This window comes from Amblyomma americanum, chromosome 1, assembly GCF_052857255.1.
Source record: "Amblyomma americanum isolate KBUSLIRL-KWMA chromosome 1, ASM5285725v1, whole genome shotgun sequence".
NCBI lineage: Eukaryota > Metazoa > Arthropoda > Arachnida > Ixodida > Ixodidae > Amblyomma > Amblyomma americanum.
Window position 1 is genome coordinate 553,880,253 of NC_135497.1, and position 17,870 is coordinate 553,898,122.

General features: G+C 49.5%; 1 protein-coding gene and 1 pseudogene across 2 annotated transcripts in view; one reads left to right on the forward strand and one right to left on the reverse strand.

Moving 5' to 3' along the window:
• The window catches only part of LOC144116335 (parafibromin-like), a 198,262-nt gene that overhangs the window by 114,866 nt on the left and 65,526 nt on the right, over positions 1–17,870 (forward strand). The gene's annotated exons all lie outside the window — the stretch shown is intronic.
• Positions 10,484–13,340, reverse strand: LOC144113049 (uncharacterized; annotated as a pseudogene).

The following is a 17,870-nucleotide window of genomic DNA, read 5'->3' on the forward strand; positions in this document are numbered from 1 at the left end:
CACCACTCATCGTGAATAGGGCAACCACCTAGGCCCAACGAGATCAAATAATCAACTGAGAAAACGTGCCTACCGCTGTTCGTAAACCTACTTCCGGTTGGCGCTTTCCCGTTCCAGCAGGCCGGTGACGTCACAGCATGACGCGGTCCGGAATTTCTGAAGCACTCCGGCTAGCACTACAGGAGCGCGTCCGCTGCGGGTTTCATACGTACACGATAGATGGCGCAGCGGCACGTTCTGCTCCACGTATTGAAGCGCGCCCGGAAAATTTGAGCATTAAAGGGCGCATGCAAATCGCTGTACGCCCGGCTAAAGTTTTCGTCTGCCTGTCAAGGAGGCTCCTGGTACGTGCGTGCGATGCGCGAGGACTTCGTTAAATCGGAAGTACAGTATAAAATGACCTCGTTAAATCGCGAAAAAAAGTACATGGTTTTCAATGGGGCAGAAATTGGGAAAAATAAGAAGTGTGCTATTTCGAGAATTTCGTTAAATTGAGGTTCGTTATATCGAGGTTCGACTGTATTTCTGCAGATGTATTAGAGCAGGTGCTCTCAAACTGGGTTCCGCTAACTGCTTTTGTGGGTTCCGTGAGCACCCACACTGGCCTGTACCCCATTTCTGGCACACTTCTGGCGGGCATGTGCGAAGCATGCACAGTACCTGGTTTGTTAAAACTAATTTCAGAGCGCTAGCTCTTCTTAGCTCGTTCCTCAGTTTCGAGCCATCTGCATCTTGTCATCTGTGCAGTGCGCAAAGATGCTGTGCGCCAGTAACGGCACCGCATGTTGATGTTTTGACGGGAGCGCCGGTGGTGGTGGCTCGTCTGGCAAACTTGGCAGCGTGCCAAGACACAGCTGTGCCAGTGCACGTTTGGAATGCCAGCAAGGTGGTGTGCAAGGGGCATCGTGCACAAGGCGACGCTTGTGGATATTAGGGTAGTTTTCCGTGTTCTTGTCTTGGGGTTATAGGTCTGAACATGAGTGAGAGGCAGGCATTGAATAAAAAACTGATTGCTGAAAGCAAGAAAACAAACAAATATGTACAAAAGTGAATGAAACAGCAAAAAAAAAAGGCACTAGGGGTTCATATCACAAGCAACACCACAGATTGTAATAGAGAAAGGGAGGGTTTCTTTGGCATATGTTAAAGGGTGTTGGGGTTCCTTGAGGCAGGGGGGGGGTCGAGTTTGAGAACACCCGTGATGGTCGGTAGCAGGGGCTCTCAATATTAGCAGCTTTCCAAATGTGCTGAAGAGCCCCGTATGTCTTGGCTTTCATCTCTTCCTGCCCAGCATGCATGCAAACACATGGCAGCTCAAGAAATGCCCAATTTAAAAAGTAATGAAAGTGAAACAGTCTGGAGAAAACTATTTCAAGTGTGATTAGCCCCAAAGTAAAGTGGGTAAAAGGAAAGGTAGCGGTTGAGGCTACCTACAAAGAGCACAGTTTGAAAAACTGCTCTGTGGTAAGCAGCAGTGCGTGTTGTCACCAAGGGCAGTGCCCATTTAATTTTCATTTCACCTCAGTCATTCATACGTGATAATGAGATACAGATGTAGAATATTAATTTCCTCTGCAACTTTGTCTTTGAGAGCACTAGTAGGCTAAAACAAGGGAGCTTTTTGCCCATTGGTAACTCCATTCTATCAGACTAGGTCAGAGACCTGCATGGTCATTTGTATAAATGTTCTTTATGCGTGGAGGATGTATGTACAGCCGCTCACAGACTCAACACGAATGACAGAGCGCGTGGCCTGGACTACCGTCAGCGTCACGAAGTGGCAGTCATCGATGCGTGATAATACTCTCAGTATGTTTACAGTGGCTGATGATAGCTGGTGCACAGTTCGCTTTGACTGCAATTTCTGATTCCCGCGGTAACAAAACTGCAAAGAGCGTTGCGCATCGGCGAGCAAAAAGCGCAGAAACGCCATCGTGACGAGCGTGCTGTCCACACGGCGACCATGCACAAGCGAAAAAGCTGTCAAAGCTAGCTGCGCACCAGCTATCGCCAGCCACCGTAAATTTGCCGAGAGCATTATCTCGCACTGATGACAATCGCTTCGTGGTGCTGACGGCAGTCCAGGCCATGCGGTCCGTCATTCGTGTTAAGTCTGTGGGCGGCTGTTACGTGCACACATAATAGAGTAGACTTCCTTTAAGACAGACCTTGACGGTTTGAGTGCCTATGTCTAGGTTTTCCTGACTGACGCAATTGGTTGTTGCGAGATTTCGCTGTGCTGTATGAGTTAGCACCTGATAGCACTGAGAACCTAAGGCTGTTCTTTTCTAATTGAAGAAAGTAAAAGACAAGACATCACTAATGGAGCATGAGGGGCCATGTTCTGTGCTGCATTTGAGAACACTGTGGGTGAGTGGGCAGCAAAGAGAATAAAAATAATAGTGAAGGGACACTGAGAACAACTCTATTCAGTTTTTTTTCTCTGGCTGCAAAACATAAATTTATCACTGAGAATATTGGATTTAAAAATTTTCCTGTCTTTGGGCTCAGTTATTTGGCATTACACTGAAAACGACTTTGTTTCACTGTTTGCTTTCATCCGCTTCATACATAGGCAACGCTGCAGTGGCTGCAGCAGTAGTGCATTCGTGAAACCATATTAATCCGCCACATATCATTCGTTTGGACGAAAACATAGAGCAGTATAAAACAAAGTGCTAGCACTGGAAATCATTGTCGAAGCTATGGTGCAGTCAATGTTTGGGCCCTGTGGCTATAATTTTCACCAAGTGTGAACTGCTTTGAAGGCATGGATGGAGTAAGAGATTTGCCATACCAGCTGCGTATCATACCGCCACCTGTCCTTCATACTTCTCGACATCTTGATGAGTTGGAGGACGAAAATGTGTGTAGGAGGTTAAACGAAGATTGCTATTCACGGTACTTGAGAGTTGCCACAACAAAATATGCCTGTGTTCACATTGGTTGTATGACGGACTACTTTTTGGGTGCAGACTTAAACCCTTGTCAAGTGCACAAGTTAAGTACACTTACGGGGAGTGTGCTTCAGCGTCCTGAGTGACACTTTAGGCTATGCGTTGCTAAACGGGGGCAAAGTGCACTTGTAGTAAAAAAAAAAATAGCGACACGAAACGAACGGAATTTTTGAAGAGGTCAACGTAAAAGAAAAAGACTTAAAAATTCACGGTTTGACGTGATAGCGCAAATAAAATAGCGCAAATAAAGCTTAAACAGTTCCTGACAATGAAAAAAAAATAGAAATAGTAGAAAAGCCATGACCAGCCAAGACTATCCAGAATTTTGACAACAAACAAGATGGCAGCGTGCTGCGGAGTTGCATCTGATTGCATTCCTTTGTTGTGTTGCTTCGCTTGTAGCTATGATGAACAAATATTTAAAAAAAAAAACAGTGTCATAGCAAGTAAAATAAACCTGTGAGTAGTTTTTGTGGACCATGCATATTGTGCCTTAAATGTCGTTGCTGTCGAGGTTACGCACTCTGCGCTCAGAGTGTGCCCCGTGAACACACTCCAACCGCAGTGTGCTTTTCTGTGACACTCTACTTGCGACATTTAGGTTTAACAGGTGCGCTAGCTTTGGCAGTGTGGACGTCTATGTATGAAATGGAGTATATTGTGTGGCAGGGCAGGCTAGCCTCTGGGATCTGCGCCCAGACAACTGTGGTGACACACGCAGCTCACTTGCAAAATTAGCTGGTGATGGCGACGCCTGTATTTCATTTTTTGGCCTTTTCTCGTTTGTCAGAGCTCCATGTGCACTTGAAGTAGTGTCTTCGTGACATTGGCGACATTGTGACGATGTCATCAGTGACATTAACACATGTGGCATTGTCTTCTTCTTTTTTTTTCTGCATGTTGCATCTATCGTCGTGCACATGTTAGCGAGTGCATGTGAAAATGAACACACTCATGCAGCCACCAGAGTGTGGGAGCAGTGGCGAAATAGTTCCGTTCAGGGCACCTTAATTTCTTGTTTTCCAGAATCTTGAGAAAGTTTTGAGCCTTTTCCAGTGCATATGAAAAGCATCTCTACTTCAGCATGTGCCTTCTCATGACATGTGGCTTCTTGCAGGGCCTCGTTTTGTAATCAAAGATGCTTCGGGTTCTTTTCCAGTGCATGGAAAGGTGCTCAGAAATCCCGCTGTTTCCGATGGCTACACCTGACCACATTTAGTGAATGCATGAAACCGCTTCAACATCATAATCAATAACTGCTTAGTTCTGTACCGCTTCTCATTGGTTTGCAATGCATGGTTTTGAGGAACAGGAAAATAAAAACTGCACAGAAAAAGTTTTTTTCAGAGCAACGGGTTCTTTTTGGCGACAGCCAATTTACAAGCGATTGAGGAATTTATGTTTGCTATCTCAGTGCTGAATAGCTGCTGCTTCTGAAGTCGAGATGTTTTCTTTGTGAGGGTCAATGCGTTTTTGTAATCATTGCGGCTATGGTTCAGTTGTAGAGAGAGAGAGAGAAAAGTGGTAGAGGAAAGGCAGGGAGGTTAACCAGAAAAATGTTCCGGGGTTCAATTGTTACTTCTGAAAAAGCCATCAGTCCAATCTGTTGCTTGTGTCCATGTTTTTCTCTGCTGTAATCTGTTATGTTTATAGGTTTTGTTTGGGCTGATATTGTACATCTTTGCACCAATGTGATTGATATTAGTCATGTTGCCCTATTTTTTTTTCTTATTCAGCCTAAATTAAGCTCCAGTTTCCTACCTTGGGCTTATGTGTTTTTGTACTAATCTAATAGATTGTGGTGTGTTATATATTAGAACCCCGCTATTATGTTCCCGGGTGCTGCGTTTTCCTGACTGCTACGTTTTCATGAGCCAGTTCCGTCCAAAGACCCATAGAAACCAATGCAGTGCAAGCTCACCTGTTACATCGCAACTATGGCAGCTTTCCCATCATGTGCTTCGTCACAAATGTTACTCTGCAATGGTGGTTCACCCTGTGCCAGCTTTTTGATAGCCTCTCATTCAGCACGTGTAGAATAACGACTGGGTTAAAGCGGCACTTGGCCGCAGCCATGTTTGATGGCTTCCGGCGTGTTGCAGCAAGGCCTAGCACACTTATGGGAATCTTGTGGTTGTTCGTGCAGTTCTGTCACTGCTATTGCATGAATGAGAACAGCCAAAGGCGCGGAAAAGGAACTATGCGAGATGCAATTGCGTGGGTTGGCTCCGAGGCATGCTTCTGTCTTCCGCATTTTCCCTGTCACCTGCAGCTGAAAAATGCAGTTTCTTGATTGCAGTATACGAGGATTCAAGCACAGAAGCGCCCACGCGTGCCCAGATTTTGCCCACTCTGTGTGCCCACTCTCTTCGATGCTTCCTCCCTTCTACCAACAGCTGCTCAGACAGAGAGCCATTTAAGGGTGTTTTGGGACTTTTTGTGGATGCCCTGAAACAGAAGCATGTTCCCCTTACTATAAGTAAAACAACAAAAAAAGCAGGCAATGATGAACATAATTTTTCACACGCGCTTCCTGGCCACACTAAAAGCTCGTTAAGGCGAGACCTGGGTCTTTGAGGAGAAAAAAATGGTAAAAAAAATCGGTTTCTTGAACTATTTTTAACCCCAGCCTAGAAATCATTCCTCGCTCCGTTTTGACGACAAAGGACCTTGGATGCTGTGCCTTGCTGAGAACTGTAGCACGCACCTGGTTGGGTCGAACCTAGACCTGTTCACCGGACTGAAGTGATGGCAGGTCCCTGGCGCGATGATGTCGATTTAAGTCCTTCGCAGTCGTTTTCTTGTAAGGGTCATCTGTGAGTGCTACCTCCTCCCTTTCGGGCCAGTGTGGACGAAGCTTTTCATCTGGCTTTGGGGCTAGAGTTCTCAGTTGTCTTCCCATTAGGAGTTGAGTAAACCTCGACCGCCTGGCTGAGCTCGCAGATAACGTTCATGAGGCCACCTCCCCGTCCGTCACTGCTGTTTTGCCGCCAAGAGACCCAGCGATTTCGCGCCTTGAGGCCCGTCTCGAGGAGCTTGCCGCCTCAGTCGCCGCACTCCGGAGCCGACCTCTGGAGACCTGTCCGTCTCGTCTAGATCATCGCGCTCTTTCGCGCTCACGTCAAGCTCGTAGTCCCTGCCCTACATCTCTCTGCTGGTACTACAGGCGTTTTCGCCACCGGGCCAGGAAGTGTACACCGCCCTGTTCGTGGCCGGGAAACGCCCGCCGGGATCACTAACGGCGGCGTGTGGTTCCCCCAGTCATTCGAGCCGCCTGTTCATGGTCACTGACAAGTTCTCCGGCACCCGGTTTCTTATCGACACGGGCGCGGAAATCAGCGTGGTTCCACCGACTAAGGCAGATCGTTCCAAGCCATCAGGACTGTCGCTCCGTGCTGCCAACGCCTCGTCTATACCCACGTATGGGCTACGATCTCTCACCCTCGACTTCGGCCTACGCCACACTTTTCGATGGGTCTTCGTCATCGCAGACGTGGTTCGCCCGATCATCGGCTCAGACTTCCTCTCCTACTACGACTTAGACGTCAGCGTGCGGCATTGTCGCCTTACCGACGGTCTGACTCATCTCTCCATCTCGGGAGTCTCATCCGACCTTGCTCCCATGGGCATTCGCACGCTGATACCTTCCTCTCAGTTCGAAAAAGTGTTGGCGGATTTCCCGGAGCTCACTAAGCCATGCAACCTCACTCAGGCGCCTAAACATACTGTGACACACCACATCGTCACCCGGGGTCCACCCGCAGCTGCTCGACCGCGCCGCTTGTTTGGTGACCGTCTAGCTATCGCCAAACGTGAGTTTGACCACATGCTGGAGCTCGGCATTATACGCCCGTCGTCTAGCTGCATCTAGTGCCCAAGCGTGATCCCGGTGACTGGCGTCCCTGCGGCGACTATCGGGCGTTGAATGCCAACACTGTCCACGACAGCTATCCGCTGCCACACATCCAGGACTTTACATCGCGCCTCGCCGGCTGCGCCATTTTTAGCAAAGTTGACCTGGTTAAGGCGTATCACCAAATTCCCATTGAACCCGCCGATGTACCTAAGACTGCCATCACGACGCCGTTTGGATTGTTTGAGTACGTCCGGATGCCTTTTGGATTACGCAATTCGGCTCAAACCTTCCAGCGGTTCATGGCTGAGGTCACGCGGGGCCTACCAAGTGTACTCGCGTACCTTGACGATGTCCTCATCGCCAGCCCTACACCTCATGATCATGAGCAAGACCTACGTGCTTTGTTCAAGCGTCTACAGCACTACGGCCTGGTTGTGAATGCCTCCAAGTGTGTTTTCGGTGCTTCTGAGCTCGAGTTTTTGGGTCATCACATATCCTTAGTGGGTATCCGCCCTTTCGCGTCCCACGTCCAGACCATCGAGAATTTTCTCCTGCCCACAACCCTGCGCCTCCTGCGACAATTCCTGGGGCTGGTGAATTTCTCCCGCCGCTTTATCCCGCACTGTGCAGAGCTACTTCGCCCGCTCATCGACCTCCTCCGGTCAACCGCTGGCCCCTCCTCCGCAATCTCTTGGTCATCAGAAGCCCAGGCCGCTTTTACTGCCGCGAAACAAGCAGTCGCTAACGCCGTGCTTCTAGTCCATCCGCGCAACGACGCCCCTACGAGATTGATGGTGGATGCCTCCAGCGTGGCCATCGGAGCCGTCTTACAGCAGTACATTAACTCCGAGTGGAGACCATTGTCTTTTTACTCTCGAAAGCTACTTCCTGCTGAGACCCGCTACAGCGTCTTCGGTCGAGAGCTCCTAGCCATCTACTCCGCTATCCAGCACTTTCGGCATTTTGTAGAAGGATGCAAGTTTCACGTGCTAACTGATCATAAACCGCTGGCATATGTGTTCCGGACCAATTCATCGAAGTACGTGTCATGTGAACTCCGTCAGCTCGCTTATATCTCGGAGTTTACTACCGACATCCGGCATGTGGAAGGTGCAGCGAACACCGCCGCTGACGCCCTCTCTCGTATAGTCGCGGTAGATGCTCCATCTTCCACCGTCGACTGGGCCGCATTCTCTTCTGCCCAGCAGAACGACGATGAGCTCGCCGCTTTTCGAGCGAACCCCCGTTCTCTCCGATTACGGCTTGTGCCCCATCCTTGCTCGCCTGAGCCCTTGTGGTGCGATGTTTCAATGGGCTTTCCTCGCCCTTTTGTTCCGGCTTCACTACGTCGCCCTATCTTCCATTCTCTCCATGACATATGCCATCCAGGCATTCGGGCTACTCAGCGCCTTCTCACCCAGTGCTATGTTTGGCCCGGAATCAACGCTGATGTGCGTGCTTGGACGCGCCGGTGCCTACCCTGTCAGTCGACCAAGATCTGTCGACATACCAAGACACCTTCCCAAGCCTTTCTACCCCCTGGCCGTCATTTCGACCATGTTCATCTCGACATCGTGGGCCCTCTACCTATCTCTCGAGGCTACCGCTATATCTTGACCATAGTCGACCGCTTCACTCGCTGGCCGGAGGCAGTCCTCATTCCTGACATCACCGCAGAGACTGTTTCACGCGCCTTCATTTCTACGTCGGTATCTCGATTTGGTTGTCCTGGCACTGTGACAACCGACCGTGGACGCCAGTTTGAGTCCTCCCTGTTTGCTTGCCTTAATAATATTCTCGGCGCCAGGCATTGCTGTACCACTGCATATCACCCGTGTGCTAACGGCATGGTGGAACGCCTTCACCGCCAATTGAAGGCCGCCCTCGCTGCCCGCCTCAATTGCGCCTCCTGGGTCGACTCCTTGCCCCTTGAGCTGCTTGGTCTAAGGGCCGTCATCCGAGAAGACTTACAGTGCTCAGCTGCAGAGCTCGTGTATGGAAGTGCTTTGCGTCTTCCAGGCGACTTCTTTACATCCCAGCAGCTTCCAGCCCAGCCCCAAGAATTCCTCCAACACCTGCTGGACTGCGTTAAAGACCTCCGGCCTACTCCCCCACGTTGGCCCCGCCACCGTACCATTTTCGTACACCCCGACCTGGCCACTTCGACCCACGTTTTTGTGCGTCGCGACGCTGTCCGAGCTCCACTCACACCGGCTTACGACGGACCTTTCCGCGTTCTCCGCCGCACCTCGAAAACCGCCACCATCCTCCAAAACAGCCGCGAAGAGACCGTCAGTCTAGACCGCCTTAAACTGGCTTACATGGAGACTGCCCTGGAACGACTCCCAGCGCCGCCTGACCTAGTGCTCGAGTGCCATCGCCGGCCCTCCGTCCGTTTCGACTTCCAGTCTAGGCGGGGGGCCCTGTAGCACCCTCTCTTGGGCGGCGCCGACAACCCGGCTAGCGCGCGCCACCCTGCGAAGAGAATAAAGACGGCACCTGGTCGTGGCTCGTGCAGCCACGAGCTGGCAGTTCTGTTCTGGTGTCGGCTCGTAGCAGTGGTCTCGTTCCCTTCGCTCCTGAGGCGTTAAGCCTACAAACTCATCGAACTTCTGGATGGCCCACGCTGTAGCTAAGGCCTCTTTTTCTGTCTTGACTGTACCATTGTTCTGCGGTCGTCATTGACCTTGAGGCAAAGGCTACTGGCCTCCGTTCACCAGTCGGTTGTGCTTGTAACAGGACTGCTCCCAGTCCAAAAGAGCTGGCGTCAGCAGAGACTGTTGTGGCGTACGATGGGTGGTATTTGGCCAAGCAGCGTTCGGGCGTCAGAAGTTTCTTGACTTTTTTGAATGCAGCTTCCTGTTCATGCTGCCAAATCCAACTAGCATTCTTGTTGAGAAGGGTGCGTATCGGGGCAGTGACTTCCGAAATATGTGGCAAGCGCCTGGTAAGATGGTTTACCATCCCGAGTAAACATCTGACACCTGCAACGTCTGTGGGAGGCGGCATTGCATGGACTGTCTCGATCTTGCCAGGGTCCAGCTTGATGCCTTGTGCTGAGGTGACGACACCTAGGAAGGAGACTTCGGAGACCCCAAAACATGACTTGTCTTTGTTCAAGGTGACACCTGCAGTTGCAAAACGAGTCAACACCTGCTCAAGTCTTGCATCATGTTCCTGCTTGGCACGTCCAAAAAGAAGAATATCGTCAATCATATTGACAGCACCCTCCTGGCCTTCAAGGATCCTGGCCATTTGCTTTTGAAAATGCTCCGGGGCAGAAGTGATGCCGAAGGGCAGTCGGCAAAAACAATAGCGACCAAAAGGTGTGATGAAAGTTGTTAATTCTTGCGAGTCCGCTGACAGCTTGACTTGGTAGAAGCCTGCAGTCGCATCTAGCGTCGAAAAAACGGCTGCGTCGCCGATGAGCCCAAGAACTTGTTCAATGGTAGGCAAAATGTGTCTTTCCCTGAGAGCCACTTGGTGTAGTCGGGTCAGGTCGACACACAGGCGATACTTTCTATTCTTTTTCGGTACTACTACCAGTCCGGTGCACCACGGAGTTGGTTTGTCAATACGACGAATGACGCCGTCGCTTTCGAGTTCTTGCCGAACGGCTTCACGCAGCGGGATTGGTATCCATCTAGGTAAGTGAGAACGGTACAATGTCTTACTTCAAGCGGATTGTGTACTCATCTCTGAGCATGCCGAGGCCACGGAATAGTTCGGCATGAAGGGTTGGCTCGGGAGTGTTCACAGCACCCAAAAATTTGACGACTTCCAGAGCTTGGATGGCTGGTAGACCCAGTAAAGGTACTGAAAGTGACTTAGTGACATAAAGGCACTGATAACTGGTGTTCCCTTGCCAAAATAGACGTGCCAAATACGAGCCCCGTACAAGGAGAGTTTCGCCACCAGGGCCTGTCAAAGCAGCATCAAATTTGGCGAGCTCGGCCAGGACTCCAGGGAAGTCACTCGGGACTGCAGAAACCTTAGCTCCTGAGTCTACTTTGAACTGAGCTGTGTAGTTGTCGACTGTGACGTCCGCGAACTTTGCTTTAGCTGGCAGCTTGAGAGTGTGCTATTTGATAGCACTGAGTTTGGTATATCTCGACTTCCTCAAGTGGCAAACTTCGGCAAAATAACCTTTCTTGCCGCAGCATTTGCAGACAGAATTCTTTGCTGGGCACTCTAAGCGTGCATGAAATGCGCTCCCGCAGAAGAAACAAACCGGAGCGCCACAATAGCGTTCTGACTTTGTGTCTGTTGAGCGGGTTCTTCCATCGACTGGCCGTCGCGAAGAGAACTTTTGAGTTGTAGTGTCAATGTTGACCACGCCTTGCGAGGTAGCCTGTGTGAGTGAGCGTTCCTTGTCCGCGCCCTCGGACTGACGAGCTTGCGTCCAAGCTTCTTTGAGAGTTAGCTTCGGGGAACAGCAAAGCTTCTCTTGAGAGACGTGCATCAAGCAAGCCAATGACAAACCTGTCACAGACCAAGCGTTCTTCCACCGCCGGTGACGGGTAGTTGCAACGTTTGACTAACTTGAACAGTTCGGTGTAAAATGCATCGACACTCTCGCCAGGTTGTTGAACGCGCTTATGAAAGTGGGACTCGTAGAATTCATGACAGGGATGCACGAAGTGCTCAAAGAAGCATTTGACAACTGCGTTGTACGAGGCTAACGCGGCAGCGTCGAGTGAAAAAGTGTCTAGCACCAAGCGAGCTTCCGGGCCCATACAGTACAGAAGCGTTCGTACTTGCATGTCTTGCGAAGCTTTCTGTAGTCCAGAGATGGTGGCATACCGTATTTTCCGGTGTATAAGTCGCACCTTTGTACAAGTCGCACCCCCGTCCACACGGAAGTTTTCACGAAAAAAAAAACATATATAAGTCGCAGCGGTGTATAAAGCGCACCTATTCACTCGATAGAAAATTTTTCGGTGATCATGTTGCGAGAAAGTGCAACGAAAATATACGATTGCGGTGGCCGCCGCATATGCACATATCCCGTGATATGCAGTGCTTACAAACGTGCATATGCCGTCCAAAGTCTAGACAGTACTTTTCAAAAATGATTTATTTGATACGTACAGATGGTATGTACGTAAAAACGGCGATTAAATGAAACCATCGAAGCCTTCTTCCTTCGAGTCGGTAACAAATAGTTCAGCAATTTCAGGTGTGAGGTCCGCCAGCGCATCACAGTCAAATCAAATCAAATCAATTTATTCAAACATCCTGAGATGCTTAGGGGCACGAACAAAAAGCCAAAGGTGGCTTGACGAGGTCCGTGCCCCTTACAAGGCATACAGTGGAATATGCGGAATGTTTAAAATACAGGCAGTGAAATCAGCAGAAAACGGAGAAAATGCAGAAAACGCAGGTTCTTCAGACGACAGCAGTCGTCTTCAGACTCGCTGCTGTCCATTTTGCCAACATCGTCACCGTTCGCGAACGGGATCAATCCGGCCTTTTCGCACCCAGCTACAACTGTTTTTGTGGAAATGGAGTCCCAAGCGTCGTAGATCCATCTGGCCACTTCTCCAAACGTCGCAAGTCTCATGCGTCCTGTTTTCGTAAAGCTGTGGTCCCCTTCGGACATCCACAACTCCCACAACCGTCGCAGAAGTGCTTTAAAGCTGCTGTTCACAGAAATGTCCAGCGGCTGCAGTATCTTCGTCATGCCGCCGGATATGACCACTGGAACGCAGTTCTTCGCAGTAATCTTCTTCTTTATGAAATCGGTGATGTGCTTTCGCATACTATCCATCACGAGCATTCCCTTATTGACGTGAAAAAATCCATCAGGTCAACGCGAAAAACATTGGTCGAGCCACACACTCATCATATTTTCATCCACCCATTCTTTGGCATTAGCCTGTACAACCACAGCGGGAGGAAAGGAGTCCTTTGGTACCGTCTTCCGTTTAAAAATTAACATGGGAGGCAGCTTCATACTGTCCACGCAACAGGCGAGAACAACGGTGAAGTGCTATTTTTCTTGGCCAGTTGTCCTCACTGTTAAGTTTTTTCCCCTTTCTCAGCGACGCTTCTTCCAAGGGGAATACCAAACGTAAGCGGAACTTCGTCCATGTTTGCAATATGGCTCGCGTTGATATCTTTGTTTGCAATTTCTCGTCTCACAAACGCACTGAAGTTTTCCAGTTGTTCCTGAAAGTCGTCAGGGAGCTTCTGACACACTGTTGTGCATGCTCATATCACCAACTTATTTCGCTGCGTTAAGCAAAAACACCAGGATGGACCACCCTTAACTCCAGCAGTATTCATTTCTGGTGCTAGGGTCTTCGCCTTGAGACGGAGTTGCACTGTAGACAGCCCCCTGCCTTTGGCTCGTTGCTCGAGGACCCGCGCGCGCAGACGATCTTCGAGATCCAGCCAACGTGCCTTCTTGCCACGGTTGGCCTACTTGGTCGGCTTCATTGTCCAGAGCACACTGGTGGCTTTGCGCCAGTCCCAGATCAATTTCTCACTAACCTCAAACTGCCTTCCTGCAGCCCGGTTTCCATGTTCCTGTGCAAATTCAAGAGCGCGCAGCTTGAATTTCGCGTCGTAACTTTTTTGCCTCGCAGGCGGCATCATTGTTAGCGAGGAATAATACACGACAGATGTCAAGCATGCCGCAACGATGAGTGCAGTCATGGAGGAAGGAAAAAACTAGGAGGGAGCATGACGCCACGCGCTCAGCCTCTGCAAGCCATCCTCCTTTGACGCCGCTACTGACTCTTGGGTAATAGGCCCTGCACAGTTACCGGACTGCCAACCAGCTTGGATCGCGGTGCTCTTTAGTGAACGTCCGTGCTCCGCAACACAACGAAACAGCGAAACCGAGGCGACCACCAGGTGCAAAGGCTGGGAGAGAGAGCGAGGCAGCCACACCGCTCCAGAATGAAACATAAACTGGTTTATTCAGAGCACCCCACAGGTTGGCTTCAGCCACGAGGGTGCCACTGGTAAGTCGATAGGTGGCGACCCCAGCATCTTGCACTCACTCTTCTGCCCCATCTGCGTCAGGACTAGCCTCATGGACAACGCACCCCTGATGCTTCCAACTCAAGCCGGGATCTGTTACTACCTTCAGGTCGGGACGATTTCTTTGATTCGTCAGATTCTTCTACTATCATCTACATGGACACTACTGCGAAGTCCAGAGAAGAGTGAGAGATTTATTCATGTTCCTTCAATGCACCGTCGCAGCTCAAAGCAGTCGCTTATGAATGCAGATACTCCGAACGTACCTCAAACAACTAAGCACAACCTTATGGTTGTCATCAAGCCACTTGATTCCAGGCACTGCATTACCCGCTTCAATCCACTAACACTGAGACAAGTATTAGAATCTGTGCCTCCAGATGGCGTTCTTCAAGTATGTCCCAACGAGCTCTTAAACCTTCTGAAAGTTGACACCCGTACGGCGCGTGCAACTGAATGCCTCTTGCAAATAACAAGCATAGCTGGAGTTGCAGTTCAAGCCTACGAGCCTCGTCCCAGCAACTGCGGCATGGGTGTTATTAAGGATGTCCCCCCAGAACTTGGCCGCCGTGTTGTGTTGCAGTGGTTACCCACTCACTGTGGCTTTGCAGGCAATGATCACGCTGACGGTGCAGCGAGGTCAGCGCATGGCGACACCTCCTTGCTCCTACCTATACCATTTTCTCGCAGTGATGGCGCGAGGCTTCTATCTACAAAATCCTGGCACAGGCAACGCTCTTTGTGGTGCGATCCGGAACATCAATACAGACCCCTTCTTTCGTATTGACCCCACTTGTGACTTCCGCATGCCACGCAATATAACTAGACGTGATCTAAATTTCCTCCATCGAATTCGCCTGGACGTTGCCGTCACTAAATCCTATTTACATAAAATTGATGCATCAAGTAGCCCTCTGTGCCCCACATGTGGCGTGCCCGAGGATCTTCCACATTTGATCTCCCGCTGCCAAATCTTCAACAATCATTGCAAGGCACTTTTAAGTGCTTTAGGCCTCTGACAGGACGGCCCCATGCACCTGGAGTATGTCCTTGGACCCTGGAGGGACGCGGCTTTGGGTGTGCGCGGGACAAAAGCGTTTTTAGGGTTTTTAAGACACAAGGGTTTGGTGGACATTCTTTGACAATCGTGTGTATGTTTTTGAGTGCGTAAGTGTGCTTGATTTCACCATTCACCCTTTCTTTTTCTCTTTTCCTCATTTTATTCACCATCCTCTTCTCAAATCTTCTCTTCTTTCACCCTCACCTGGGGTAGCATGCCAGGCAGACCTCTCTTGTTCCTTTAATGTCCCTCCTCTCCTCTCTCTGTATGCGCCTAATCACCAGCCCAGGATTGCACTGGAAACGTGCCACAGCACAGAACAAGACAGTCTAATCTGCAGCATGGCAATTTTCAAGATCCCTCCAAATGCGTTCACATCATCGACTACAGTGGCGTCATTCCTGCTAGCCGATATAAACCAAGCGTCGCCGCGAGGACTTCTCAGTGGGCTCGGAGACAGCACAGCGATGCGGGTCACTAATGCCTACCGTTACTTCATTCTGCAGATCTTCGCAACTCTGGCTGGATACACCTTACACCTTCGACTGGATACAACTTCGACGAAAGCACCGTCCTGCACACGCCTAATCACCAGCCCAGGATTGCACTGGAAACATGCCACGGCGCAAAACAAGACAGTCTATTCTGCAGCGTGGCAATTTTCAAGGTCCCGCCAAATGCCTTCGCATCATCGACTACAGTAACGTCATTCCTGCCAGCCGATATAAACTAAGCGTTGCCAGAAGGACCCTTCAGTGGGCTCGGGAGACAGCGCAGCGATGCGGATCACTAATGCCTACCATTACTTCATTGTGCAGGTCAGTTGCTATCCGCGTCTGTATAGCCATTGCCTGTTGCTGTTTCCATGCGCAGAAGTGCTCATTTCTGTGATATCTGAGAGCGCTGATGTCGTGAAAGTGTTATTACTAATTATTACTAAAGTGTCACGTGCTTATATATGTATTACTGTTAAACGTTAAGGCTGTTGTGCTTTCGCCACATCGCAACAGTGAGAAAATTTTGTCCCAGAAAACTGCAAAAATGTTTCAGGATTCACATCATACCCAGCACTTAAATGTAACAGCTAATATTAGCTGGTCAAACTAGACAACGGTACGCCATTGCCAGCCAAGTAATGTTGGTACTCAGCTATGTGCACGTGTTCTTCCACGTAAGTTCATTGCTCCTGAGAAGTAAAAACTTAGAGAATACGAGCAGCATATGTACTACGTTCGTCTATGGAACGGAATATATTAACGCAGAATATCACGCGCTTTTCTATCTTTTCGTTCATCCGTGGCGGTGTTTACTTCTTGAGAAGTAATAGACCTTAATAGTTGCACAAATGCGAAGACAATCTATTTATTTTTTTTTTCGGAACAGCTAATTATTATGTGGAAGGTTTTATTTCCAATACCTATTCTCCAAATATCCTCAAATTTATGTTTTGCATAAGACTGGCACTGCCAATTATTACGATGCTAAAGAAATCTACATTTCCTCAATATTCCTTGCGCACTCCTAACCGCACTCACGCACAGTGATCTGCAGTGTCTTCGCAGCGACTAATTCATAGCTTGCATTTCAACATGTAAAAAATTAACCGCTGAAGATCCTAAATTTTGGTGACCAAAATACTCCTTTCGCATGACCAAACTGTCGTTTTAAACAAGTGACACTCACGTTCAGATTCATTTGCGCAGCGCCACACGATTAACTTCACTGAAATTGGCTGCAAAAATCACCCTTTCTTGTGCTGCGAACACTGATGACAAATTAGCAGAGTCCCGGCGAATGCTTCAAATACATAATGCATTAAAGTATGGATGATAGGACGCATGTCTGGCTACGGTCATGAATTAACCGTGTAAAGTAAAACACCGCTAAATCAGTTTACTGGCAGCCGTCACGGGATTCGAAGTTAAAATCATTATCCACCGAGGATCTGGCGCTCTACTGACCAAGTTTTCGGAGCGGCGCGCCACATGTGCGACCCGCGGCCATAAGTGCACTGCTTTGATTCACCGCACTCGGGCAGCCCACTGGCTGCCAGAAAATTTGCCTCTGACAGGAAGGCGCATCATGATGACATGGGCTGCCAACCACCGGAACCAACCCGCCGGCAATCATAGCAGCAAGGACTGTTCATAGAAGACAGGTGCTCTCCCTTGCTTTGCGTTCTGCTGCGTCTTATTGCTACGTACGCGCACGGCAGAAATAGGCTCCTTGGGAGTGAAAAAAATGATGTGAAGTGATTTAGTGCAGCCGCAGACTGCAGAACTAACAGCTGATCACACTTGCACCCATATACGTTGGTGGTGACGACGCAAACTTGTGCCTTTGGAGCATTGTGTGCCATGTAAGCTTCCAGAAATCCTCAAAAGCATGCGACTAGCAACCTAATCGCTTCCAGTTGACACCACATCGGAGGGGAAAATTGCGCATGCGTTGCTCATCAAACATCATGCCTTACTCTCGTATTATCGCTTATTTGTTTACTACGCAGCAAGTATGACTGCAGGGGATTGAACTTGCCCAGTGATTGACTCTGTTGTGGTCGTTGCAATTCCTACTTTCATGAACTGCCCCCTGTTGCCTGTAAGCGAAAAATAATCAAGATACGTTCTGCTCAACTGTAGTCTGTCGCCCGCCAGCTATTGCTGCTGGCAAGGAATGCCGGTATCAGTAGCTGGCGTATATCAGCTGGTTGATTGTCTATCAAGAGCAAGTGGGTGTACTGTAGAAATTTAGCTGCATGTTTCATCTATATGCTACATCTTTATCGTAGAGAGGTAGTACTCGAATGAAAGGCGCTACAATCCAGCCTTGCATGTGGGCGCCTTATAAATACGGTCATCCACACATCTAATTTGAACACGACTCTGGGCAGCTGGCGCTCCGCGCAATGCATCTCTCGGACGCCTGGGTAACAGCGCACAGGCGCAGTGAAAACCATAGGCATGGCTTTTGCCGCGTTGTCTGCTACAGTGCACCAGCACCGCTGGAT